General features: G+C 34.7%; 2 protein-coding genes across 5 annotated transcripts in view; one reads left to right on the plus strand and one right to left on the minus strand.

The window, feature by feature from the left end:
* LOC138706004 (uncharacterized) overlaps window positions 1-13,220 on the minus strand; it is an 843,117-nt gene that overhangs the window by 266,874 nt on the left and 563,023 nt on the right. For 2 of the 4 annotated variants that reach the window (XM_069834881.1, XM_069834876.1), the window contains exon 4: window positions 4,258-4,334. The exons of the other annotated variants lie outside the window; for them this stretch is intronic. The gene's annotated coding sequence lies outside the window, so the exon portion shown is untranslated. The remainder of the gene's footprint in view (window positions 1-4,257; window positions 4,335-13,220) is intronic. 4 annotated transcript variants of the gene reach the window in all.
* LOC138706005 (uncharacterized) overlaps window positions 1-13,220 on the plus strand; it is a 58,405-nt gene that overhangs the window by 15,059 nt on the left and 30,126 nt on the right. The gene's annotated exons all lie outside the window — the stretch shown is intronic.

Genomic DNA, 13,220 nt, shown 5'->3' on the forward strand with positions numbered 1-13,220 from the left:
CGATTTAAGATCAGATTTTCAGAAATTAATTACATTAGATAAATATACGCTTCTCTTTGAAAACCATTAACTTTCGATTCAATAGAAGTTCCTGTACAGTTGCAACTAGAATATCTTACAATGCAGAATAATACTTTCATAAAACATCAGGGAGAAGTGATCTAGATTTATACTAAATACTAGTCGTACCCGTGCGCTCCGCTGCACCCGTTAGAAATAAATATAAAGTAATTACATAATTAAAATAGGATATTTGATCCAGGGAACATTAGTGTTTGATAGAAGGATAAATCGTTTAAGATGTTACTTAATTTAAATTGTATTTAAAAAATCAAAATGCGATCATTTTGGTCCAGAGACCACTCATTTGGTGCAATGACAATTTCCTTTAACATGTTTCTTAATTTTTATTACATGCAACCATAGTTTAATGAACATTGACTTCATTTAGATTTAATGTGTATACTTTATTTTACTTGCTATATGTTTCCATTGAATTATGGTAATAACTTAATTTTAACCCTTGTTTTCTACGTATTCAGTAAATGGCGCTTGGCCCACTATGGTTCTGAACCCTTCAAATAACTTATATTATATTATATTATATTATATTATATTATATTATATTATATTATATTATATTATATTATATTATATTATATTATATTATATAAAAAGTGTGTTGATAACGGATGTACTCCGATAAGTAAGTTTTTAATTTGTTATGGGGGCTCTTGAATCTCAGCAGCAACAACTTTTACAACAGCGCAACGTAATCTGCTTGGCTCATTACCCAATTTTTTTGCATTGCATTTAATGCATATGTGTTTTATGTATTTTAACACAATTCAATAACCTAAGCTGTTGATAAGAGTCGTAAAATAACCTACTAAAATAAAAAAATAAAAAACACGATTCAATTGAGCATAGTTAAAATTTGGATTATAAAATAATGGAATGCTAAGCTAACATACTATTACTGCATACTAAATTAATACACTCTCGTTGTTCGTTAATTCTCTGAGATTAAAATGAATGTGTAACTTACATAAACATTATTTTAAGAAATACAGGAAACGAATATACAGAATAACCATCAAGTTTTCTGTGCATAAGAAGCTATTTTAATCTTACCTGCCCTCAATTCACTCAGAAGTTACTGTAATAACATTATAGCATTATGTCCATCTAGACAAACTACACTTTCAAATGGTGAAATAATAATTAATTATACAAATCGGTTAATTTAGCTTACGATATTACTTCATTGGAGATTTATTCTTCGAAGAGGTGGAAAAATTCAAATATCTTGGAGCAACAGTAACAAATATAAATGACACTCGGGAAGAAACTAAACGCAGAATAAATATGGGAAATGCGTGTTATTATTCGGTTGAGAAGCTCTTATCATTCAGTCTGCTGTCCAAAAATCTGAAAGTTAGAATTTATAAAACAGTTATATTACCGGTTCTTCTGTATGGTTGTGAAACTTGGACTCTCACTCTGAGAGAGGAACATAGATTCACGGTGTTTGAGAATAAGATGCTTAGGAAAATATTTGGGGCTAAGCGGGATGAAGTTACAGGAGAATGGAGAAAGTTACACAACACAGAACTGCACGCATTGTATTCTTCACCTGACATAATTAGGAACATTAAATCCAGACGTTTAAGATGGGCAGGGCATGTAGCACGTATGGGCGAATCCAGAAATGCATATAGAGTGTTAGTTGGGAGACCGGAGGGAAAAAGACCTTTAGGGAGGCCGAGACGTAGATGGGAGGATAATATTAAAATGGATTTGAGGGAGGTGGGGTATGATGATAGAGACTGAATTGATCTTGCACAGGATAGGGACCGATGGCGGGCTTATGTGAGGGCGGCAATGAACCTTCGGGTTCCTTAAAAGCCATTTGTAAGTAAGTATTACTTCATACAAACACAGAAACATTCTCTGTAGGCTATGTTTCATAGCTTTCGATTTTTGTTGTCCAAAGCCCCTTATAGACGATGTCATTTGCTTTTTATTTTATTACACCGCCTTAGATGGCAGTTATTTTAATTTTAAAACTCATTTATGTCATTAAATATCAGTCCTATCAAACTTTTTCAAAGAATAAAACGTATCGGAAATGATTTGTAAAGAAACTTTTGTTATGTAACATTTTTCACAAAAATCAATAATAAGCGAGTTATTTCGATTTATTTAATTCAGGCCCTCTTATAACCCCCTTTTAAATAATGTATTTTGAATGCCATATAGCCTAAAATCTAAGTTACAACGAACTTAATTTATATTCTAATTTTCATCGAAATCCATTCATCCATTATCGCGTGAAAAGGTAACAAACATCCAGACAGACAGACAGAGAGACATACAAAAATTTCAAAAAAGCGATTTTCTGTTTCAGGGTGCTTAATTATATATGTTAGGACCAATTATTTTTGGAAAATCGAAAATTACCAGAAAAATTTCGGCTACAGATTTATTATTAATATGGATTTTCATCAAAATCCGTTCAGCCATTATCGGGTGAAAAGGTAACAAACATCCAGATAGACAGACAGAAATATCAAAATTTTGCCTGGAATAAAACTTATCGGAAATCATTTTTAAAGAAACTTTTGTTATGTAATATTTTTCACAAAAATCAATAATAAGCGAGATATTTCGGTTTATTTAATTCAGGCCCCCTTATAACCCCCTTTTAAATAAAGTATTTTGAATGCCATATAGCCTAAAATCTAAGTTACAACGAACTTAATTTATGTTCCAATTTTCATCGAAATCCTTTCAGCCATTATTGCGTGAAAAGGTAACAAACATACAGACAGACACAGACAGACAGACAGACAGACAGACAGACAGACAGACAGACAGACAGACATACAAACAAAAATTTCAAAAAAGCGATTTTCGGCTTCAGGATGGTTAATTATACATGTTAACACCAATTATTTTTGGAAAAGCGAAAATTACCAGAAAAATTTCGCTTACAGATTTATTATTAGTATAGACTGCAATAGAAATACATCGTAACATGAAACATTTTGTAGGTTGCATAAGTGCAAGTTTGGATCAATATACTGTTTCGAATAGTTTTTTTTTACTAATCAGTATAATAAATTACATTATTATTATCTTGTTTCTGCTCTGAGTCTACGTACTGACACAATTCAACCGAATATTGATATATTGATACATTAGTTGAAAACAAGAAATGTTAGCGATTAGTTGATGTCATACTTTCCTCTTCAACTGAGTTTGGCATGGCTGGATAAAGACGAAATGCGCCATGATTCGAAAAATATTTTCAAAATGAGCTTTAGAGAGGATGATCGATAATTCCAGCGCTTATTATAAAGTAATCCGATAAATTACATCCATACTACAGTATTATATTGGTAGTTGTTCACCAGACGCTGATGAAGACATACAAAGCGGTATCAAAACGTTACAGTCTGTTGTACAAGGTATATTACCTTTTTTAAAACAATTTTAACACTCTTGAAGTTTTGTTTTTATAAAGTTTTGTTCTCAAAAACCTCCTTATTATTTGGGTTGCGATGAAGTAGCCTCACCTGTTATGCTTACAGCTTGTGACATGAAATTCATATCACAAATTTCTCCAGTATATGTGACCTTTTGACGTTATTCACACTATATTTATATATCAAATTTAATTTGTTTAACAATTATTTATTACTTATTTAACATAGTGAAAATTATTAACATAAAGACCTGAACAAACATAGAAGTGCAAACAAGCAAAATCCCTGTTTATAATGGAATTGGTCACACCAAATAAATTGCATTAGACAAGAAGACAATAGGAAAAGTGAGCTCCTGTAATTAGGCCTACTCGTGCTGCTTAATCACACATTAGGGACGAAACGATGCTAAAATGCACAAGTGTCATAACTTAGATACATGGATTATAAAAAGACATACTGATGAGTGGCACACAGAGAAAAGTTTAAGACCATCAAGTTATTTAAAAGTGCACAAAATAATTGCTTGACTTGTGTGATGTTGGAAGTTGAAAGCACAAAGCAGTAAAAGAAAGCAGGTTTCCGTAAGCATGAAGCTTTTAGTAGTACGCACAATATTTATTTCTCAGAAAAGACTTGCAATAAAATGCAATAAAATATCAGTTACATGCAAGTATAACAAAAAGTTGGTCTGAACTCGTATGACCAACTAGGAAGTATAAAAACTGTACGATATGCAAATAATTGATTTTTGACTTCTACTTACATATGTGTATTAATCTAGTGTACTCATTCTGTACAAAATCACCCGGTTGTCATTAGAATGTATATTTGAGAAGTAACCTATAAAATTAAAATACATTTTAGAATACAATGCGGGAAATATCAAATAAACAATGTTATGTTAATAGCACATACTTTCTCATTATACATTTCTGCACTACCATCAAACGATAATATTATAAAATTGCTTTCAGTAAATAGTGAAAATTATCGTCGGAAAATGATCGATATATCAACATTACAATGAAATTTACTTCCCTTCTGCGCGAGTACTTAATTGAAGACCTTGATACTGTAGGTGTAGTCTAACAACTAAGACGTTTCTCAGTCTTTCCAACGAAGGGATAAAAGAATTACAATTTAGTAATTATCGTAAGCCTATATTTCAAATATTAACTTAGGATTCGGCCTTTTATGACTCTAAGTATCTGGGAATTATAGACAAGATATGATTTATGTCACTGATGAACAAAAGTAATAACTACTTTACTGTGTTAATATTGTACATTTTGGTGGTAAATTACCTGGTTGACTAGTTTCGACGTGGTTTGCGTCATCCTCTGAATCATAGTGAGTACCAGCGCTAACTCCTGGCTTCTTCTTGTGGTGGGGTTTGTTCATGATTGTGTCGAAAACAACAAGAAACTAGAAGATAGCCCTGGAACTCACTATGATTCTGACGATGACGCAAACCACGTCGAAACTAGATATCTAGGTAATTTACCACCAACATTTACAATATTAACACCGTGAAGTAGTTACTACTTGTTCAATAACGTGCATCAATTATACGTTTTAAAAGAGTGTATCATGGAATGAAGATTTAAATACACCTTTCAATGACCTGAAGCTATATCCGACTAAACATTTTTACATATAGACTACATATTTCTGATGATGATAATTGTCAGTTTCAAATACACGTATTTTTGAAAGCAGGTTCAATTACCTATTATCCGATACAAAGCAATCAAAAAAGAAGAAGGAAAAAGTCGAGCTAATTTCTAATCAGCCATTTTTTCCCCTAAGAATTTCAAACAACCGCTGGTACCGTTACTTTTCGAGCAAAAGTTCTCATGTCTCATGTACATACTTTCCAGATGAACTGCCTTATATGTATTGAATATCGCCGTAAATCATCTTATCATCTACTGTTCGTTCGAGTGGTTATGTCGCATCTCGGTTTCTCCCACCCGTTTCTGCTGGTTCCTCTGTAAAGGCTAGTGGATGTACTGTCTCATCTATTTCCTGAAAACATTTGCTGTTCGGAATTGGACCTCTACCTATGTAATATTATAGGCCTATATCTATTTAAAATAACCTAAAGAAAAGGGATCCGTTAAGTAAGTACATATCACGTAATTTCCCCCGTTTCGACAACTTTGCGACATAACCACTCGGACGGACAGTAGTCTAAAACAGACTTAGGTCTACACAGGCGGATAAATAACAGAAAGGTGACAAGCAAATTTTTTCCAACAGATTTGTTTCGTATAATGAGAAAGTAAAATGCATATATAATCCCATAATTATTCACCATTAATATCTATTGCACGAAGTATGTAACTTCAATTTTATTGAAATTATGTAACATACAACATGTTATTATACTATAAGTACAGTACTATATAAATAACATCGTCTATAAGCAATAAAATATAAATCACTTTTAATTACAACATAATTGCACCTTTTGAATATTTCATAGTAACATACGTACATATATGTGTCTGTGCGATGGCAAAGCAAAGACAGACCATAAATTAATAATGCAAATTATATTGGTGGAGTAAGTATAAAAAGTACAATTTTATCACGCATTTACTTTCGAGATGAATTCACTGTCAATATTCAATATGGCTACAAGCTCTTTAACAATCTGTGGGAACACACAACAATAGCTAAGAGAAATGTGATATGATGAAATTTTTTTGTAAAGAGTTTGTTTCGTAGAGGAGAAAATAATATTAACAAAATGTACATGAAATCTCAATCACTGACATTTAAAATATATGAACTATTTAGTATAAGTGGAAGTTATAACATCTGATACATAACATACGAATATAACATCGTCTCAAAAGTTACTTCCTACAACTGTGCTTCCGTCCATTCATATGGACCTAGTCGTCACCGTACGAGTATGGACACAATTGATATGATATGATGATAATATATTATGATATATATGGAATGACATGATGTATTATATATATATATTTTGTACAAATATACAGGGTGTTAAGAAAAGTATCCAATATTTTAGGAGGTACTAGTATGCATAAAAAACAAGAAAATAATTTCTAATAAACATGGGTCCTACAACACATACTTTCTGAGATCTGAACACATGTTCATAGGAGGTGCTCAATGTGACGTCCATTCATGGCAATGCATTCCTCTGCCCTTCGGCGTAAGGAATCACACACTCTTTGAAATTTGTTTTAATACGTTAATAAGAAAGTCCTGATAACGATCCTCAGTTAATCTCTGTTGTAGCACGTATGGCCCTATTAATCTATCACCAAGAACGCCTGCCCATAAGTTGATTGAGAATCGGTGCTTATGCCTTGTTTCTTCAACTCCATGGAGATTTTCATGAGCCTACACATGCTCATTACGAAAATTCACAACACCATCTCTGCTGAACCTCGCACATATCCACAACCAGACTTTTGTTTTCAGTATTCCTTGCGACGTATCATTATTCCATGCCAGGAGTGTCAACTACAATATGATTATCTGGTAGTGTACTGTATTGTAGAGCAAAGTAATGCATTGCGATGAATGGACGTCACATTGAGCACCTCCTATGAACAAGTGTTCAGATCTCAGAAAGTATGTGTTGCAGGACCCATGTTTATTAGACATTTTCTTGTTTTGATGCATACTATCACCTCCTAAAATATTTGATACTTTTTTTAACACCCTGTATTTGTCAGCAAACTTTACAATTCATAGTTATGGTGGACCTTTGCATTTTTACTTTTGAATCCACCATAACTTTAATATAGACGTCTATAGGTACATACAAAACTTTAGTAAACACATATTCCTTTGCCAAGTATTTCCTGTTTACTTGCTATTCTTCTGTTTTAGCTGAATTGCTACCTATTATTCCCTACGTATTCTCTTCCATTCTCTCTCTTACCTAGACTGTCTCCCTTACATTTCTCGCTCATATATTAGATATTGTATATTCCTTTCCTTCATTATTTGCATTATTTTTTATTCATTATTTTCACATCCACCTACTTATTACTTTTTCCCCCCAGCTATTTTCTCCAAAATTATTGATCTATCTTTCCATTTTCTCTATTTAACAACACTTACATGGATAAATATATAATAGGATGCGAAACTGCGGTCAGCACCATCTGGCATTGGGGGGCTCAAATAAGATGATCAGCGCCCAACTTCGTAGGTGGTGAACATTAGAACTACGTATTGGGTACATTACCCAGAGTTCTCTATTTATCCGTTCGAGATATTGCTCGAGGACTCGACGAGGAGACAAGATGGTAGACAGAAACTTGCTAATAAGTGAACATAAAGTGATATTATGTGTGTGTATAAGCAATGCATGTTAAACAGTGATGTTTATGGACGCTGTAAAAATAGTGTTGTTGAATGTATTGTAAAGTAATAGTAATGTAATAAATTGAACTATCTAAGTAGTTCTTGCAGACTTTTCTATTGCGCTGTACAATAAATACCCAAAGAATACAATCCCAATTATCTAACCTTTTGCTTTATTTTTTTTTGTCTGTGTCTAGTTATATTTTAATTGGATAGTGTAAAATAGATCGTATCTTTTATCTTCCTGTTGGCTCCGGTAAGAATTTTCAGTAGAAGCTGCTGTGAGGAATAAAAATGTAAATGTTTTATTTTAAATTGGGTTAGTTTTGAATATCTATGAGGGTGGGAGGGAATACTTTCTGCACAGTTTAACATTTTCGTCACCAAGTGCGCTGCTAAATGCATGGAGTAATTACTCTTTTCGCTACTTGGTGCGCCGCTAGATGTAATAACGCCCCTCCCTCTAACAGGTGGCAGCAAGATCATTTTCTACAACAGCGCCTCTAGTATGTGTTACGGGAAACTCGGTAAGTTTCGCATCCTATTATATATTCATCCTTGACACATCACTTATTACTTCCCTACTCTTCTCCCCTATATTTATTTACGTAATTATCCATTTCACTTCACTCCTACTCCCAAATTCCCTCTTCTATCACTTCTTCTATTATATAAAATACTCCTGCAGATATAGTACCCCTGATACTGTTACAATCCACTGCTCATTACTATCTCTTCCACTTCTCATTAGTTCCGATGTTCGTTAACTTTAATTCATTACTTCTATGTCTATCTTACTACACTCTTTACACTTGCTACTGACACTTGACACTATCTTCTCTTTCTTATTCTCCCATTTTTGTCACCCCAGACTTCCCTTCTTCCTCACTAATTCCATCGCCCTTTGTAAACCGTCCTTCACTTTGCCACTTTCTTCTAACAACATCTAAAAAGCTCTAAATATTCTGTCTTGACACTCTTCTGGTAGTTGCTTCCTTCCTTTGTTCGTTTCTCCCATGTCTTCTCTTTCATTTGTTCCGTTTGTATTGACTATGTTCCTGACCTCAGGCACTTCCAGCTGTTTCCATAATTCTTCGTCAGCAGTTTCCGCTATCTGCCTAACGCTTTTTCTTCTTCCTTTGTTTATTCTGGTCAGCAGTTTCGTCCCGCAGCCGATTTCAAGTATCCTCATTGCACATCTTCTATCGCATGGGTGTCCAAACGCCTATAGAACCAGGAGATATTGCACGTCAAGCATGCTGTGCTAAGGTCAATAACTTTCCTTACAAAATAGGAAAAACGACCTTAAAGAATTTGGGTTGCTTACGCCAGGGGTTACTTCGTACGAGTTACAATATATTGGACATCTATGTTCTATCGCCTCATCATTATTTGAATTCATTGTCGTCTGCATTACTTCCTTCCTAGCATGCTGCACTTCCTGTGCTGATCCAAATGTATTTTCACGTTCATCGTATCTTCGCTGCTTCCCATGATTTACCTGACTTCGTTCGATTTCAGACCAAAACTCTGATTTTGTTACAATCCTTTTCGCAGTATTCGAGATCGTAAACTTTACCATTAATTTTCAATTCGTCCTTATTCATGATTGCAAAACGTCCTTTGCTTCTCGCCGTTTTCAGAAATTATAACAATAGTTTTCTTCTTCTTTTTCTTACTTCGTAATTAAGACTATTTCCAAAACAAAATTTTGTTCCCTTCGCATTTTTCACTCTGTTCATAATAATTTTCGCCCTTAAATTTTGAAATTTAACTGAAATTGACCGAAATTTTCACTTGCCAACTCTACAAGCTTCTTGTATGTTGCCATCTACGTCTATTTCGAAAAGCTCCCAACACAATCTCCGGACTGCATTGTAAGTTCCATTTCCATATTCTCTTTCGTCCTCGTTTAGACCGGAAATTATCAAATTATCAAATTTTTCTTCCTCTGGCTATCTTCTAAATCACCATTTTTTTTCCGAAACCATCTCTACGGTCAACAGTGGATCTTCAAATAATTAAGTAGTACCTAATTATTTATTCAGTCATTTCTTTTCATTGTTGTAAGACTCCATTCAACTTAAACATATGTGTATTATTTATACTTTCAACTACCTATTACACAATATGCTCTGTCTTTGTGGCAGCCTGTTAATACAGAGAGCTGTTATCGTTTAGATAAATGAATAACTGTTGTAGTTCTTCGATTCATTTGCTGTTTTTCTCTATGTTTGTCTTCAAATCTGTAATTATCTGCCTGAAATTCTGTGGCTCTAGTTTTATTTCCTGACTGATTTTTATGAACTCTAATTTCATTTGTTCCTTAATTAATTCTCTCATATCTTCGCTCTTCACACTCGTTCGCCCCGGATTCACTTCAATTCCTCCCATTATTAACATCACTAGGGCTACTCCAATCGTTCATTGTATTTTTTTACTTGATTATTTAACGACGCTGTACCAACTACTCAGTTATTTAGCGTCGATGGAAATGGTGGCGCATGAGGCCGAGGATTTGCCATAGATTACCTGACATTCACCTTACGGTTGGGGAAAACCTCGGAAAAAACCCAACCAGGTAATCAGCCCAAGCGGGAATCGAACCCGCGTCCGAGCACAACTCCGGATCGGTAGGCAAGCGTTGTAGCCGACTGAGCTATGCCGATGGCTTCGCCCATTGTAATTCTCTCTTCTTATCGCTCTCCCGTTTCCTCTCATCTTTAACTCTTCTTCTACTAAACCTTCCAATTCTTGCTGTATACTCATATAAGTTCACACCTATTTTACCTTCGTCTACTGCTTTTCCTGTTGCCCGACGACCCTGTATTACTTTGGCTTTGAGTATCGCTCTCTCTATGCTGATTCTGCAATTCTGAGCACGTCACAGTCCGTCCATTCGCCTTGCCGTCTAGTTGCTGGCTGATACAATACGATTTAAAATTGGTGGCAGACTGTGGCCTTAGAAACACCGATACTTGCTGACAATTCACTACTACTGGCGACTAGTTGCCCTACCAATTTAGTGCATGATACAGCATTATACTCCAGAACAGTTGGTCTTCCTGAAAGAGATTTATCTTCAAGGCTTAGATTTCCATAACTGAATAGCTTAAACCAGTTTGGTGCCGTACTGTTACTGGCCACTCTTTCGCCTTCCATTTCACATATTTCTTAAGCTGCTGACTTTGCACTCATGCTTTTTTTTTTTTCTAAAAGAAATGCAGAAGCACACATTTTCATTGAGAAACTGAAGCTAATAGGAACTGTTTGTCGCAATTATTTTATTTAGTTCATTTTACAGCGCTTTATCAACTGCAATAATTATCTGGCGCCTGAGTGAGATGAAGATGATACCGAAATGAGTCCAGGATCCAGCGCCGAAAATTACCCAGCATTTGATATTAATGGGTTGAGGAAAAATCCTGGAAAACCTCAACCAGGTAACTTGTCCCAACTAGGATTTGAACCCAGGTTCGCTTGCTTCACAGTCAGGCACTCTAACCCCAACTCCAGTTGCAGTTAAATGCTTCTTGAAATGTGTTTAAAATCTACATCAACAATAAATATAAATGAATTATCCGTTGCCTAGCAATTCAAGTAAAAATTGTAGAACGTTTACATGAAACGAGTTTTGAGATGACTTAATATACAAAGTATATGATTATGTCTCGTGACGAGAATATTGTACGAAATGGAAATATAAAAATTGGAATTTTATCTTTTGAAGAGGTGGAGAAGTTCAAATATCTTGGAGCAACAGTAACAAATATAAATGATACTCGGAGGAAATTAAACGCAGAATAAAAATGGGAAATGCGTGTTATTATTCGGTTGAGAAGCTCTTATCATCCAGTCTGCTGTCCAAAAATCTGAAAGTTAGAATTTATAAAACAGTTACATTACCGGTTGTTCTGTATGGTTGTGAAACTTGGACTCTCACTCTGAGAGAGGAATATAGGTTAAGGGTGTTTGAGAATAAGGTGCTTAGGAAAATATTTGGGGCTAAGCGGGATGAAGTTACAGGAGAATGGAGAAAGTTACACAACACAGAACTGCACGCATTGTATTCTTCACCTGACATAATTAGGAACATTAAATCCAGACGTTTGAGACGGGCAGGGCATGTAGCACGTATGGGCGAATCCAGAAATGCATATAGAGTGTTGGTTGGGAGGCCGGAGGGAAAAAGACCTTTAGGGAGGCCGAGACGTAGATGGGAGGATAATATTAAAATGGATTTGAGGGAGATGGGATATGATGATAGAGACTGGATTAATCTTGCTCAGGATAGGGACCAATGGCGGGCTTATGTGAGGGCGGCAATGAACCTTCGGGTTCCTTAAAAGCCAGTAAGTAAGTAAGTAAGTAAGTAAGTAAGTAAGTAAGTAAGTAAGTAAGTAAGTAAGTAAGTAAGTACTAATATAGTTTTATACTGATGGAATAAATTAAGAATGTTCAATAACATGTCATGAAAGAAATAGGAAGAAAATCTGCTGTGAGACAACAAAAATGAAAACTGAAGACATTCTTTGGAATAGTGTCTTCATTCTATCAGGACTTTTGAACATAAATTTTTATTCCTGGGTATTCATTTACGATGTATAGGAAGGAAATAAAAAATATATACTAAAGAAAGGCCGGGTGAAGCTTCGATTTATATATATGAGTGCGCTGCTGTACTAAAACAAAGGGAGAAACAGTCAACCCCATTCCTGCAGGGAAATGTGCCCCATGAATTACGTGTCCTGTTTTACTACCATGAGTGATAAATAATGCCTGTCCCGCCTCGATCCTGTTGCACCTTCAAACTGCGGACCTTTCATTGTCTGGAAAAATCGAACAGCATTGTTCACTGGCTCTGACGATCATTCCACATCATATTACCATAGAAGCAATTTTACAGCTTCTTGTTTAAAAACAAAAGTCACGTAGTTCATAAATTTCTCTTTTTACAAAAATACAAGGATTGTACGTATTACGTAAATGTCTTTCTTCATAGAAAGCAATACCTAGCACGCATTCCTTAAGTTACCCGCTTTAAAAGGTTTAAACAGCAAGGTGTATTTCATAAACCTCTTGTTTTGCAGTGCAACAAAGAGTAGCATGTATTGCACAAACTTGTAGTTGTATAGGAACTCAGAGAATCATATGCATTCCATGAACTTCTTACTTAAAAAAAATAGAGAGAAAGAAAGAAAAAGAGAAGCATTTATATATAGGGTGATTCAGAAGGAAAGCGAAATATGTTGGGGGATGACAGTAAGGGTGATTCTAAACATTATATGAATGATATATATTTCGTCACAGCACTTCTTTACATATAATGGTGTACCTCACATTTCTGATATCCGGTGCCACTTTTAA

Source organism: Periplaneta americana, chromosome 9 (assembly GCF_040183065.1).
Source record: "Periplaneta americana isolate PAMFEO1 chromosome 9, P.americana_PAMFEO1_priV1, whole genome shotgun sequence".
Taxonomy (NCBI): domain Eukaryota; kingdom Metazoa; phylum Arthropoda; class Insecta; order Blattodea; family Blattidae; genus Periplaneta; species Periplaneta americana.